This window comes from Macrobrachium nipponense, chromosome 16 (assembly GCF_015104395.2).
Source record: "Macrobrachium nipponense isolate FS-2020 chromosome 16, ASM1510439v2, whole genome shotgun sequence".
NCBI classification, from domain to species: Eukaryota; Metazoa; Arthropoda; class Malacostraca; order Decapoda; family Palaemonidae; genus Macrobrachium; species Macrobrachium nipponense.
In genome coordinates this window covers 56,778,195-56,794,586 of record NC_087209.1, presented here as the reverse complement: position 1 = coordinate 56,794,586, position 16,392 = coordinate 56,778,195, and the positions used below count along the sequence as shown (strand labels likewise).

At 39.4% G+C, this 16,392-nt stretch overlaps 1 protein-coding gene across 5 annotated transcripts in view; it reads left to right on the top strand.

Moving 5' to 3' along the window:
• The window catches only part of LOC135195717 (SH2 domain-containing protein 3C-like), a 275,188-nt gene that overhangs the window by 138,752 nt on the left and 120,044 nt on the right, over positions 1–16,392 (top strand). The window contains exon 1 of one of the 5 annotated variants that reach the window (XM_064222136.1): positions 7,069–7,218. The exons of the other annotated variants lie outside the window; for them this stretch is intronic. The gene's annotated coding sequence lies outside the window, so the exon portion shown is untranslated. Of the gene's footprint in view, positions 1–7,068; positions 7,219–16,392 lie in introns of those variants that run through there. 5 annotated transcript variants of the gene reach the window in all.

Sequence of the window (16,392 nt, the reverse complement as noted above, 5' to 3'; positions counted from 1 at the left end):
CTTGAACGCGTCCCGAGGAAGCTTGAGGTCGGATCACGCATTCTTTATTTAAATATTGTCAATTAAATTACAAATTTGCAAAAACTTCATAATTGGAATCATTTCAAATGTTGAAATTTTTGACAAAATATTCGCTGATAGATTCAATTCCAGAACTTGAGTATGTTAAGAGAAGTTTGATTAGAATATTTTTGGGGTAGGGGGAGTTGGGTCCATTTCAACATCGCCTGAAACGAAGAAGGCCTTGTTATTCGCCCTCGGTGGGGTTATGGGGGAGAGGTGTAGGGGTTGGATAACCAATTGCCTAATTAGATCTGATATGCATATTTGCTGTATCAAATTTGAATATCCGGTTTGATAAAGTAAGAGGAAAATTAGGCTGGAATACTTCATGACAGTGTTTACTGTCTATAATATATCGATATTTTTTATTTATTCATTTATATATTTTTATTTTTATTTTTTTTTTTACTCTGTATTTCTCATTACCCTCTGACTTCTTTCTGATGAACATCATAATATTCTTTGGAAGATTGAATTTCAAGTAGTGGCCTCTTTGTTGGGCTTATTCCATATGAATAGGTTTCGTCTTCTAAATCTTACTATATATATTATATATAATGGGTGTAATGTCTGTCCGTCCGTCTGTCATTCAATCACGGCCAAACGGCAGTTCCGATGGGCATGAAACTTGGCAGGGTTATAGTAGGGACTCCTAAGATGGTTTATAATGGGGTTTCCCTCCGAAGGGGTGGGGGGTGAGAAGGGATTCCCTCAAACGGAGCTGGTTCTGCCCGTTAAACAGGGCTGGTTATGCCCATAGACTTGGTTACTTTACGAATTTATCATACATAATTTCTGTATTATACATATGACTTATCATTTGGAAAAGAATACTATTAGGTAAACATCAATGACATAATAGTTAAAAAACACTAGCGAGTCATTTATATGGAACAGCAGATGAATATGTTTTTCGTAAGGATTGGTAAATTGCTTGTATAATAGTAATAATAATAATAAAAATAATAATAATGTATTTTTTTTATGTGACTAAAGTAGTCGTATGGGGGTACTTAACGTCCCGAATGTCGAGGCTTACCGTCTCGACCCTTTGTTCATACGACCATCAAAAGTATCAGTGAATATAAGTAGACATATTTGTATATCAAGCACACATGTGCCATTTGTACACGTGTTGGCACCGGCTGTGTCAAAACACGTGCGTACAATATAAAGACACGGATTGAACCCAGGTGACATTAACGACCTCGTAAATCAGGGTCTCTCAGAAGGTCAAGGCTCAAGTTATGTTTGGGTGAAGGAGTTGCGACCCTGATTGAGAGTCTCTCTCTCTCTCTCTCTCTCTCTCTCAGAGAGCTGAGAGATATGTACAGTATTCTCTTTAAGTGTGGGTCTCTCTCACTCCCTCTGGGCGATACGTACAAATTCTCTAAGTATGGCTCTCTCTCTCTCTCTCTCTCTCTCTCTCTCTCTCTCTCTCTCTCTCTCTCTCTCTATAAGAGATCGTTTCGAAACCCTTATTGTCGACGTTTTTAAAGCTCACGAATCCGCACCGAGTTTGGTCCGCAAAATACGGTGCGAGATTGGGGCGGAGGTTATAAAATCCAATGGCGATGCGGGAACTCAACACGGCCGTGATATTGGTTTTTAATTTTTAAAAGAATTTTAAATTATTAATATTTAATTTTTTTCGTGAAAGCATTTGCCTCAAGTAACATGGTTCTTAAGTTTACTGGGTGGTGGTGCTGTATGGTTTATGTGTATATATATATATATATATATATATATATATATATATATCGAGCTACAAATGTCCTTTAATATCTAATTCGCCTCTACCTCGGATTAATATATTTTCATATATGTTTAACCAAAGGGGAATTTTTTAGACAATAATAGATTTGCCAGCTGACGGGCACGAACCATCGACACCTTCAAATCCAGGACGACTTTGAAGCCTTAGCCCACCCCGCCACCGCAAGAGGATATAAGTTTATGCCGCCTCCCACCTCAAATACCTGTCGCACTCAGGTATTCGTAGTTTTGGAGACTGCATGAAACCCCCTCGTCCTCGGTAGCGTTGTAGTGCTTTTGTCTGCACGTAGCCATTATATAAGTCATATCACATTACCGTGATTCATATACATATATCGAGCTACAAATGTCCTTTAATATCTAATTCGCTCTACCTCGGAATTAATATACTTTCATATATGTTTAACCGAAGGTGTCGATGGAACGTGCCCGTCAGCCGGCAAATCTATTATCGCCTAAAAAATTCCCCTTCGGTTAAACATATATGAAAATATATTAATTCCGAGGTAGAGCTAATTAGATATTAAAGGACATTTGTAGCTCGATATATGTACGTATATGAATCACAGTAATGTGATATGACTTCTATATATAATATAATATAATATATATAATATATATATATAATATATATATATAGATATATATATATATATATATATAGAGTCTACTGGTTAATTTTTACGAGATACATATGTAAATGTAATAACCACAATGCCCTCTTAACTTCTAAAATTCTCTGCTCTTTATTTTTGGGGGGGCGGGAGATACGCCTGTCACTACAAAGCCTCGAGATCCAACTTCAAAGAAATATGAAAGAAATCGTGATGTCCGAAAGGGGGTAACGAACCAGCGATACCATAATCCCAAAGATATATATATATATATATATATATATATATATATATATATATATATATATATATAGATATATATATATATATATATATATTCCACAAAGGACCTCAATGAAACTGGAGGTTCGAAAATGGAGATTCTTTATTTCCAAGGTTTCTGAGGCTCGTCTGCCTCCATCTTCTACTAACAAAATAATGGTTCATGTATGTATGTATATATATATATATATATATATATATATATATATATATATATATAAAATGCTAGTCTTTACAACGTACAATCTCCTATTTAGAAGCCATTTTCAAATGCTCCCCCCAACCCCCCTGACGCCGCCAAGCGACTGACTGTCCAGAAGCCAGCCCATGAAATCTATGCAAAACAAGGAAGAGCCTGAGGTGTTGACGAAGTACTAAACAATATGCAAATATTTGGGAAAATGCCCTGGATCGTAAAATCCGCCTCTGCCCAAGATGGGTATCTGCGCTGACTTCGAGTTGAATTAGACAACAAGATGCGAATGGAAAAAAATGAAGACCGAGAAGAAGAAAAAAAAAATAATAGTACAAGAAACCATGATGATTAAATGCGCCAAGTTTCCCAACGTTGCTGTGCCAAATTACCGCTCCCCCTTATATGGGGGGCACTACTTCTGGCAGCGCCGGTTTCTGGGAGGTCTAAAATGTGTGGCAACGCTGGAGGTGGAGGTCGGAGGAGGAGGAGGAGCCCTACCCTGTAGCTAGAGAGAGAGAGAGGTGCAGACCTGTCTTGAGATGAGAGTACTACCCGTTTCCCGTTGGGTCAAATCCCACCCACTCAGTCACCAGAATTACTATCCATCCTGCCATCCGAGCAGGCACGTTCTTCAGACACCTCCTCCTCCTCCTCCTCCTCCTCTTCCTTCCCTGTCTGCCTCCTCTTCCTCCTGCCCTTCCTCCTTCTTCTTTTCTTACTGTCTTCTTCCTCCTCTTCCTGTCCTCCTCTTCCTCCTTCCCCTCCTCCTCCTCCTTTTTCTTCCTCTCTTCCTCCTCCTTTTTCTTCCTCTCCTTCTTATCCTCCTCCTCCTCCTCCTCTTCTTTCCCTGTCTGCCTCCTCTTCCTCCTGCCCTTCCTCCTTCTTCTTCTTCTGCTGCCCTTTCTCCTTCTTTCCTCTTCTCCTGTTTCCTCCTCCCCTCCTCCTTCCTTCCTCCGCTTCTCCTCCTGTCCTCCTCCTCCTCCTCCTTCCTTTTTCCTTCACTCTTCCTCCTCTCCTCCTTTTTCTTCCTCCTCCTTACCTCCTTCCTCTCCTTCCTTCCCTCCTTCCTGTCCTCCTCCTCTCCTCTCCTCTCCCCACCTCTCCTCCTTCTTCATCTGCCACTTCCTCCTCTTCCTCTTCCATCTGCCACTTCCTCCTACTGCATCTCCACCTCCTCCTCCTTTTTCTTCCTCTCCTCCTTATCCTTATCTTCCTTCTCTCCCCCCCTCCTCCTCCTCCTCCTTCTTCTTCATCCTCTTTTCCCTATCCTCCTCCTCCTCACCAATTCCACCAGGTAATCCACCCCACCTGTCTCCCCCGCTTCTAGAAGGGATCCCGTGGCAACGCCAGGGCTCTTGATAATCAGACGGCTCCTCCTCCTTCGTAAACAAACAAGAGACCCGCAACGATGCTTCTTTGTTCATGAAATCTCCCTCATTTCCCTCCTCTGAGGATGAAATTCCGAATCCCAAATCGTGAAAGATAGTCGTCGATCGCGTCTACATACATGGCGATGTTGGGGCTATATCGCCCGAAATGCGCATAACCGGTTGTTAGCGAGTTGGCAAAGTACATAATACGTGCCCTCGTTGCGGCTGAAATACTCGCGGAAAATACCCCAGCCGCGGTGATTGAGGGTATCGTATAATACCCTGGAGAGAGATCAGACGTCCAATATTTCATGGTAGTGCAAACACGACTGTTGTGAGGGTCTTACGAAATATTCCCGTAGGGGGGCGGGTGGAATAGGGCCGTCAGTGCGCCTCATGCGATGTACTGTAGGCATTACTTAGGCCACTATAGCTGCCACGCCCCATTTCATTTTACTGTACCTCCGTTCACGTTCGCTTTCTTCAGTCTTACTATTCACGCTGCCATAACGAATTATTCACAGTGTAACTGTTACATATTTCAAACCCTTTTACTGTTTTCCTTTCAGCCCCCCTATAGCTGCCACGCCCCCTTTCATTCCTTTTACTGTACCTCCGTTCATATTCGCTTTCTTCAATCTTACTGTTCACCCTCGATTCAGAGTGTAACTGTGTATAAAGTTTACCTCCTGTTACACCTTTCAAACCTTTTTGGCCTTTTTTCCTTTCAGCGCAGAGTGAGATCTGAGTAGATACCAGCGCTTGTGGCCTTCAGGCTTAAATTCTATCATCTATTCTGTTCTTACGAAATAGGCCTGTGTGTATCTGGGGCCAAATCTTCGTATAAAACGCAAGGCAGAATGTCAGTCATCAAAAGGTGAACTGTCTCGTATCTTTAACTCCTCAGCCAATAGGGAGTTCGAGCAAGAGCGACCATGTAAACATTGCAGCCGATCACTTACCAAGGCCTGTCATTTCGAGGAGTTCCCCCTGTGGAGAATGCTCAAGCTATTGGCCCATTATACTTTTAGGCAACTTAGCCTGTCTCTCTCTCTCTCTCTCTCTCTCTGTGGGGTGCAGGAGGCAAAACATTTTTTTTTTATCTCGTCAGGCATTCGGCTTTCGAAGACTTGCAACATACACATACGTTTTCTGATTATTCTCTCGCTTCCAGATTGCAGCCTCATTTGCATGAGAGAAATGATTGTGGTTGGTTTTGTTGTTCTTTCTTCCTCTCTGCCTTCTTCTTCTTCTTTCTCCATTTTCTTTTTTTCTTCTTCCTCCATTTCCTCCTCCTTCTTCTTCTTCTTCTTCCCCATTTCCTTTTTCTCCTCCCTCCTTCTTCTTCTTCTTTTCCATTTTTCTTCTTTTTTTTCTTCTTCTTCTACCTCCTCTCCATTTCCTTTTTCTCCTCCCCTCTTCTTCTTCTTCTTCTTTCCTTTCCCTTTTTCTTCTTCTGTCTTCTTCTTCTTCTTTTTTTCTTTTTTTCTTCTTCTTTTCTCCCTACCCTCCCCTCTCCTTTTCCCTTTTTTCTCCCTCCCCCTCTTCTTGTTTCATTTCCTACTCTTCTTCTTCTTCTTCTTCTTCTTCTTCTTCTCGTAAATTCATAGCCCAAGATTGGCCTGGAGTGCCGAGTCATTCATGCCACACAAAACTGCCATTATCTCGAGCAGCCAGAATTGGAATATTGAAACCACAAATCAAATGCGAATAACAACAAATAAACAGAGAGAGAGAGAGAGAGAGAGAATATCTTACGAAGGGCATCATCTTTGTGGAATGAAGATTGCCTTGTCGAGGCCTTACCGTTTTGTAAGTATGATGGTGGTATATATACATGTTGACTGAATACTGGTTATTCAGCTCTCTCTCTCTCTCTCTCTCTCTCTCTCTCTCTCTCTCTCTCTCTCAGTGAAAAATGTCTTTAACGCACGTTGGCGACTTGTTGCTCACACATCACTAACAGGTTGAATACAAGTCATCAGCTTATTGGTAATTCTCTAAACAGTACTACTTCATGCAATGATCCACCGTTTGCTAAAGATTCGTTCTCCTCTCTCTCAGAGTCGTTGACTTGTTTTCAACTTATCGGTGATATGTATGCGATCAATTGCCGACGTGTCTTAAACAGGTTCTTCCTTTTGAGTAAAAGATATGTAGTGAGATGTGGAAATGTGGCCCAGGTAGTAAGAAGTGCAAAATTACCCATTTAGTAAAATCTGGAAAAATGGCCCATGCAGTAAAATGTGGAAAAGAGAATGGTCCAGGTAGTAAGATGTGGAAAGGTGGTCTATGTATTATGTGGAAAAGTGGCCCATGTAGTACGTGGAAAATTGGTCCATTTATTATGTGGACAAGTGGTCCATGTAGTATGTGGAAAAGTGGACTCTGTAGAATGTGGAAAAGTGTCCATGTATCATGTGGAAAATGGTCCATTTAGTATGTAGGAAAGTAGGCCATGTAGTGAGATGTGACAATGTGGTCCATGTAATGTGTGGAAAAGTGTGCCTGGTAATAAGATGTGTGGAAAAGATTCACAGAGAAGTGACATGGACCTCTAGACTCGAGTGAACCAACCAAGACCTCTTCCCGGGACAAGTCACTGGGAGCAAGAATCCGCAGCAATAAATCGAACAGATTTTCTGTTTCCCGAAGCGATAGATATCAGCAGCATTGGTGTGTGATGACTCAACGTGGGATTGCGACCGATGATACGAGAGCGGTAGAACTCGTCTCGCACAAAAGACTGACTGATAAAAAACTTGTGATTACGCTCCCTTTATCTTATGGTTCAAGATGCGGTAGCAGTTTACAGTTGGCAAAGTGTCCATTGAGTTGGTTGCTTAGTTGGCAGAGAGCTAAAAGTCGTTTTAAGCGGACTACGGGAATTTGTACGGCTTTGAATCGTGTCCTTTAGGTAGGTAACCGATCTGCTTTAGTGACAGATTTCAGGGAATTTGTGTAGGTGTTGATTGCTTACTTTAGGTAGGTAACCAAACTGATTTTGTGCCAGACTTAGCTTTTGAAGTAATGGTCGAAATTATGCAAACAATTGTAGAATGTTTGTCGTTGAAGATTGATAAAACTTTCGACACATGAACGAATTTGTTTGTACAAATCGCGCGCATTTTCTTGACTGACATGGAAGTAAAAACAAGAGCAGTCTTTTATATTAAGAGGTTAAGGAGAATTGTGAAATGTATAGGAATTCAGTGCTTATTTTCATTGCATTCGTGTACGATTGTAATTTTTTCAGCTTGCTTTTGTGCATTTCCGAGCAGTGCTATTGGGAGAAAATACTGAACATTCAAGTAGTAATATTATGCTGAAAGTTCTGTCATTAGGAAAATATCAGTAGATATTCTCCAGTTTTACTACTAGTGCCTATCCTGTAGGAGGGCAGTTCCGTTAGTGTACCTCATATGATGCACTATAGGCACTTCTTATGGTCCTTTGTAACGTCCCTTCGACGGCCCCTCGCTGCAACCCCTTTCTTTCCTTTTACTGTACCTCTTCTATTCATATTCCCCCTCTCCTAGAAAGCGTTCATAGTGCAACCTAACCTAACCTAACCTGTTACACTTTTCAAACCTTCTTACTCTGTTTCCCTTTCTGTGATGAATGACCTCATCATAGGTCCCAGCGCTTTGACCTTTGGCCGAAATTCTGTATTTTCCTTCCCACCAGTTTACAGTGTCTAAACATCTCATTAAAATTAGTTGAAGTATATATTAACCTAACCTAAGCTAACCTAACCTGACAATTTAAACATATATACCTGACCTAACCTAACCCAATAATTGAAGTATATATACTTGACCTAACCTAACCCAATAATTGAAGTATATATATCTGACCTAACCTAACCTAACCCAACCCAATAATTGAAGTGTATATACCTAACCTAGCCTAACCCAATAATTGGAGTATCCATACCGGACCTAACCTAACCTAACCCAATAATTGAAGTATATATACCTAACGTAACCTAATCTAACCCAATAATTGAAATATCCATACCTGACCTGACCTGACCTAACCTATCCTTACCCAATAATTGAAGTAATACCAATACCTGACCGCACCTCCTCGAAGCCTCATCTCAAGAATATTACTCTTCTGGAGAACTGGCGTTTTGTGATGCTGAAATCTTGGTACCACCGTATTAAAGGTTCTTGAAGTTGAGTAAACATAACGAGGCATTTCCAGTGCCTGCGACAAGTGGCCTCTGAAGGCAGGAGTTAAAGCGCTAATAAAAGCACTTGCAGTAGAAGTTGATGATGATGCTATTTTTAAACTCCCATGGAGTCAGATGGTCAAGTCGTTGTGTGGCCTCTTTTGATAACATGACAAAGGTATGAAGGATGGAAAAACACGTGCATATGTAAGCACCATTAAATAGGAGTATTCTCTAAGGGACAGTGAATGTCTACATAATCGTTGACTCGCGACGAAATGTTCGTATTGCTGAAAGGGGGAAATTTTTAATGCATTTCCTCTTTGGATTCCAAGGCATCCAGTGGAAAGTTCATCGAAAGTGCTAGGAAAAAGGGAAGTTAAAATATATATATGTAATATACTTTGTGCAATATTCGTGTCTACCCTCATTCCACTTCTAATAATAATAAAAAGAACTTAAGAGGCCTCTAATAAATTGGTCGTGCCGAAAGATTTTTATATGTACATCGCGATAATCTGGCCACTTTTATCTGAAATCAGACTCGATAAGCTATCTGGCTCTTTTTTTTTTTTTTTTTTTTTTTTTTTTTTTTTTTTTTTTTAAGTATGACGAGGGGATTGTCGATCTAACGTCGATTGATCGATTTCATTTTGTAACACCTCATTTTATGTTAGTAATTTACTTACATTTTTATCTGTTTATTAATTCATTATTTCATTTTATTTTTCGTTTTTAGTCACTTATCTCTTCATTCTTTATTTCCTGTCACCTTCTGTTACTTATTTCAAATGAACAACGTAATACTCTTTGGAAGTTTGAATTTCAAGTCGGTGGCCCCTGTGGTGGGCTTGTTCCATATGAATAAGTTCCATCTTCTGAATAATAGAATTCAGAATATGGTGTTCGTTTGGAACATTTTTTTTTTTACTGTGAGATATCTGTGTGTGTGTGTGCAAGTAATTTTTATTTATTTTTATATCGTTATTTCCAAGGTTATTGCTTAACTGTAAGATTCTCTCTCTCTCTCTCTCTCTCTCTCTCTCTCTCTCATTTACAGATACAGTCAGCATCAGAAATGTGGTTTGTTTTTAGACTGTCAGTCATTCAAGGCTTTATACTTTTATCATTATTTTCTCATCATATTTGCGCATTCTTCCTTGAGCATCGTTGAGTTAGCGGTTACTCTCTTTATGGAACCCCCAAGGTCGCCTTTCATGCCTGCTTGAACATATTTGCGAAGGTAACGAGCCAATCATGTGTAGGCTTGCGTCTCTCTCTCTCTCTCTCTCTCTCTCTCTCTCTCTCTCTCTCTCTCTCTCTCTCTCTGAATAAATTATTATTATAATTCTTCGTCATATACTTATATTAAATTTTGATGACTCATACAAGATAGTTAATATTGCGAAATATATATGCAGAAGCTTGTACCTCTCTCTCTCTCTCTCTCTGAAAAAATTATTATTATAATTCTTCGTCATACTTATCATGTTAAATTTGGACGAGTCATACAAGATAGTCAGTATCGCAAAATATATATGCGGTAGCTTGTATCTCTCTCTCTCTCTCTCTCTCTCTCTCTCTCTCTCTCTCTCTCTCTCTCTCTCTCTCTCTCTCTCTTTCTCTCTCAGTTTCTGATGGTTAAATGATTTTTCTTTTGAGCAAAGCAGGTATTTGAGTGCAATATTATCCTTAATACCTGCTTAGCCCAAAGAAAAATCATTTGACCATCAGAAACTGAGAGAGAGAGAGTCTCTCTCTCTCTCTCTCTCTCTCTCTCTCTCTCCTCTCTCTCTTCTCTCTCTGGTTGCTTTCGTACCATGTCCACGCAAATCTGTCAACCATCCAATTAAGTTACCTGCTTTCACACCTGCGCTGAGGTAAGGTTGCATCACTGGGTGTGTGTGTGTGTGTGTGTGCGTGTGTGTGTGCGCGTGTGTGATCACGCAGTGGACTGAGTGCATCCCATCTGACCTTGAGAATGTTGTTTCGCTCTTCTCCAGAAAGCAATATGATGCTTTCAAAAGGAAGACGTGTATTCGATATGTTTTATACATTTCTTTTTGAGGTATTATGTTTTAGTTCGTATCCAAAATATTTTAGCTTTCTCGGGGAGTAAGCCTACATACTTCTTAGTTAGTTGTTTGTTGTTTTGGGGGGGTTAGGAAAGGTCTACGAAGGAACTTAAAAATGTCTGCAAAAGGTGTTTTGCGTTGAGTTAAATATACAAGAATTCCAGAATAGGATATTTATGATTTATTTATTAGAATTAAAATGTAAAAAACAAATAATGTGCATGTTAAACGTACAGAAAAATTATTTCTAATAAAATATAGAGTACTTAATTTTCGTTGGTGAAATGACGAGCTATTTGACCGTTTTCAGCACGCGCACCGAGTAAGCTGGATGTCGAATTACGGCTTGTTTCCCCTGTTAAGGGTGGCTTCGCTGAAAATACAAGGTATATATATATATATATATATATATATATATATATAGATATATATATATATATAATATTTATATATAATTATATAATGTTTGTAAAAAAATGTATGTATATATGCATGTATACGTGTGTGTGTGTGTGTGTGTCCTGTTAGAGAGAGAGAGAGAGAGAGAGATTCATTATCTTGCTGAATTCGATAAACTTGAGAGAAAGAGAGAGAGAGAAAGAGAGATTCATTATCTTGCTGAATTCGATAAACTTGATAGAGTGAGAGAGAGAGAATGAAGGTTGCTCTCTCTCTCTCTCTCTCTCTCTCTCTCTCTCTCTCTCTCTCTCTCTCTCTCTCATTTTTTATGGTATTTGAGTGCAATATTTTTTCTTAATTCTTTCATAATGCAACTGCAAAAGACATTCATTCCTCCTGTTACACCTTTCAAACCTCCCTACTCAATATCCCCTTTTAGCGCTGAACGACCTCACAAGTCTCCCAGCTCTGGCTTGTCCGCCCTTGTCGTCAATATCATATTCCACACTTCTTTTGAAACGAGCAATTTGGAGTGGTTTGAAAAATGGCTTTTTTTTCTGTAATTGCGAGATCTCTCGTCTTTCCCAGTTAGTTACGGTACATGCTTCGGTGTGACTCATCGTCGCTCGCAGGTGATGGGACTGATTCCTAAATGATCCCGGAATATTCAGGTAATTCACCCGAGACGTGACGGGATGACGGGTCTTGTGGAATTACTCAAGTGGGGGAAGGAGAATGATAATATAAAGAGAATATAATACGTTCAGGTCCACTTGCTTCGTTTTATATATATATATATATATATATATATATATATATATATATATATATATATATATATATATATATATATATGTGTGTATCCTATTTTATATGATTTTATCAAGATGTCTTGTTAGCCGAATCGATAACATCGCTGACGTCCTGATTTCGTCTGTGTCCGCTGGGCGGTGGTGGTTCGAATCCACGAGAGAACGAAATTATTATCAACTAAAAAGTCGCCTTCGGTTTACATATACGAAAATATATGAATTCCGAGGTAGAGCGAATTGGATATTAAAGGACATGTGTAGTTCGAATAATTTATATGAATCACGGTTATATGATAATTATTCATAAATATATATGTATATACACTTAAATATATATATATATATATATATATATATATATATATATATATATATATATATATATATATATATATATATAGTCAAGTATAGAAGGCCCTTTAAAACACCAATTACTACCCCGAAATACAGTGCTTAGTAAACCAGAGTGTTTTAATGGGCCTTTATACTTGAGACGTATCCTGTTTTAGCAGAATAATTTATTCTCCTACACACACACATATATATCTCCAGTTTTATATCTTTCATATGAAGTTGTCTCGGTTTATTTATATATAATTTATTTATTTATTTAGTTTGGTTTTGGCTTCTGTATTCTGCCCTCGTTTGGTTTTCTTAAAGTCGATTTCGGTCTCCAGTCTCATAAAATTAACTTGGAAAAATTTCTTAGCCACTGGATTTAATTTATATAATTATATGATTTTTCAGTGACACTTATCAGTTATTGGCATGTGGGCGCCAGACTCTCTCTCTCTCTCTCTCTCTCTCTCTCTCTCTCTCTCTCTCTCTCTCTCTCTCTCCGGTAGGAGCAACAGGTTCAATGAAGACGAATTCCAACGTGCCCCAGGACCCCCACCTACTCCTCCTCCTCCTCCTCCAAGTATTTTGGACACGCCCCAAGCCTCATAAGCTGCCTGAGACTTCCATATTTTCTTTCTATTTACATTATATTCAAACTTTTTTTCAGGTGTCTGTTTTTTTTTTTTTTTGAGACAAATATAATGTTGATTATGTTTTCTTAAGCTTCGTATATTATTTTCGTTTATTTTCATGTTTCATGAAAACCCCCCAAAAAACCTTTGGGACTTTTAATTTTTTTTTTTTTTTTTTACAGAATGAACTTTCGACCTTGCTTGAATGAACAGGTGTTCTATTAGTCGTGCACCGTCTGTCTGCAATGTGTTCCTCAATTATGTTAGTTTTATTTATTTTTTTTTTTCCAAGACCGAACCTGTCTTTTATTTTCATTCTAACCTTAATATACTACTTTTATTTTGCATGTTCAATTTTTATTTTTATTTAATTTTTTTTTATTTTAAAGTTTTTTTTTTATTTATTTATTTTTTTTTTTTTTTTTTTTGTGCATATATGACCAAATTTGTTTTTCTTTACATTTTCAGATAAATTTTTTGGGGGCGCATTTTAAGACCAAACCTTTTACTGGCTGGGGGTGCTTTTCATGACCAAACTAGTTAATTTATTTTATTTTATTATTATTATTTTTTTTGCGTATTAATGCAGAAAAATTTATCTAATTTTTGCGTTTTAAGACCTAACTTATTTTGCATTTAAAGACCGTTTTTTTTTTTCATTTAAGACCATTTTTTCTTGTTTTGAGACCAATTTTATTTATTTAAAAAAATTTTTTTTTTTGCATTATAAAACCAAACAAACCTCTCACCAGTTATTAAGAAAGATAATCGTTCAACCTGGCTCTCATTTTAATCCTATTTTCCAGAAGAGGAGGAGGAGGAGGAGGAGGGAGGGGAGGAGGTTGAGGAGGTTGTCTGAAGGTCGCTCAGACATACTTTCAGGATGCTTTGTCATTGTCGGTTAATGTGTAGGATTGTGTAGGATGTAGGATTGTGTGGAGTTTATGTAACGTCTTTATCATTTGTGTGTGAGTGAGTACGTTTGTGTTTAGTGTTATGTAATGTTTATTTTTGATGTCTGGGTTTGTTTGTGTGTGTGTCTGTTTTTTTCTGGCGATTATATAATTTTATTTTAACTTTGTGGTATGTTCATTTTTTGCTGTCTGCATATTTGTTGCGAGAGAGTATATCACTATTTTAACTTCTTGTTTAATGTTTATATTTGCTGTTGGTATATCTATAGGGGAGGAGATTATATAACTTTATTATAACTCTGTTTTTATTATTATCTTTTGAAACGTTCATTATTTTATATCAAACCCTTTCTGTGACGGATAATCTTGCTGTAGAAGTTATCATTATAAAAAAAGTTTATTATTTTTGTATCCATTTATTTCCGTAAAGATCAAGATCTATTTTCTCAAGGTCAGTGGTCTTCACGACCCAGAATACTACAACTTTGCAAAACTGAAGTATCCTATTTCATTGTATACAAGAACTAGATGTCAAAACCGAAACAGGACCAAATCCAAACTTTTTACAACACACATGTCTCGTTCCTAAACCTTCCCACGTCGCGTGATCGGCTGCAGCAATCATTCGGTTGTCACCTCCGAAAAGGTCGCAGAGTCAGCAGGTGTCAGGAGAGGTGTCAGGGGTCGTTTTCTATTTTGATCTCGACGGCGAAGCCTTTAAAAACGCCTGCATGTTTCATTCCCGTCTTCGTTGGAGAAGCCGCACTGCGATGTATGAGGTGGGTCGGCGGCGTGCATTATTAGTCAGATGGCTTCTGCTGTTGTGGTGTTCTGGTCGCTATAGCTTCTGTTTCACCTTCCCCCCCCCCCCCCCCCCCCCCCCCCCCCCCCCCCCCCCCCCCCCCCCCCCCCCACCCCCCCCCCCCCCCCCCCCCCCCCCCCCCCCCCCCCCCCCCCCCCCCCTCCCCCCCGGTAGATTCCCTTTCTTCGTAGATTCTGTTTAACCCCTGGTAGATTTTCATTCCCATGGTAGATTCGCTTTCCTCTCTGGTAGATTCTGTTTACCCCCCTGGGTAGGTTCTTCCCCCCCCCCCCCCCCCTGGTAGATTTTCTTTCCCCTGGTACATTCTCTTTCCCCCATGGTAGATTCCCTTTCCTCCCTGGTAGATTTTCCTTCATCCTGGTAGATTTTCATTCCCATGGTAGATTCCCTTTCCTCCCGTGGTACATTTTGCTTCGCCCTGGTAGATTTTCATCCCCTTGGTAGATTTCCTCCCCCCCTTCGGTAGATTTTCATTTTCTTGGTAGGATTGTCTTTACCTCCTCGTAGATTCTCTTTACTCCCCTGGTAGATTTTAATCCCCTCGGTAGATCTCTTAACCCCCTGGTAGAATTTCCTTCCCCTTCCCCAGGTAGATTCTGTTTACCCCCTGGGTAGGTTCTTTTTCCCTCCTGGTAGATTCTCTTCACCCCCCTGGTAGAATTTCCTTCACCCTGGTAGATTTTCATCCACTTGGTAGATTATATTTACCCCCTGGTAGAATTTCCTTCCCAGGTAGATTCCGTTTACCCCCTAGGCAGGTTCTTCCCCCCCCTCCCCTGGTAGATTTTAATCCCCTTAGTAGAGTCTCTTTACTCCCCTGGTAGATTTCCTTCCCCCTGGTAGATTTTCCTTCCCCTAGTACATTCTCTTTCCCCTCTGGCATATTCTCCGAGTATACAAGAGGGTTAAAAAAAAAAAGTTGGTTGGAATATCACAGAAAGTGCAGGAGGGGAGATTTGAGAGATGTCACGGACGCCTGTAAATGAGAAGAGAGGAAGAAGAAGGAGAAGAAGAAGACGACGACGAAGAGGATGAGGAGGAGGAGGAGGATGATGATGAGGAGGAGGAGGATTAGGAGTAGGAGGAAAAGGGCCGAGAAAGAGATGGAGAGGCTATGTAAAGTAAGACGTGAGAGAGAAGGAACTTGACGAAATAGAATTGTACCTTAGAGGTAAATGGAAACGGCTCATGGGAGGAGGAGGAGGAGGAGGAGGAGGAGGAGGAGGAGGAGGAGGAGGAGTTATGTCTCATGTCTCACCTTTCCGACAGATAATCATATTTCATGAAACTGTAGCCAGTTGTCGGTTGATAAGCTTGAACGTCTTGATATCATTTATTCAAGGTCAAATTGGGGTACTTGAGAGTCAGTTTGAACGAAATATCACCTATGAATTTAGGGAATATAAATGGATCCACTGCCCAGGAGGAAAGACAGATTTGGGCGTTCGCGTTTCGTATTCCGAACGATGATTTCATCGAAGAGAGAGAGAGAGAGAGAGAGAGAGGAATAAAAAAAAAAAATGGTACCGAGGTTGTCTTGAGTTATGTGGGCGTGGGTTGAAACGCGTTGGTTTGATCTTATGACTTCAGTATTTATTTGTTTCTTTGAATCGTCGAAATGTGGGCGGTTCAGTTATTGATCTTTTTATCTGATCGTTTTCGCTTTTACCTTTATTTATTATAATAGTTGTTATATGCTTTGCCCCTCTCCGCTCCCTATCAAAGTTTTTGCTGGTATCTACTGGTTAACCTTTTCTGTTTTTTCTGTCTCACCCACTGGTTATTCTTTTTTTTAATCTATATTCAAGGAGATTATTTTCCTTTTATAATTTTCTGCAGTTTTCCACCGGTCATATTATTCCCATATTATTTTCTTTCGCTTTTTTTCTTATACTTTTACCAGTTGGGTGGACTGGTGGG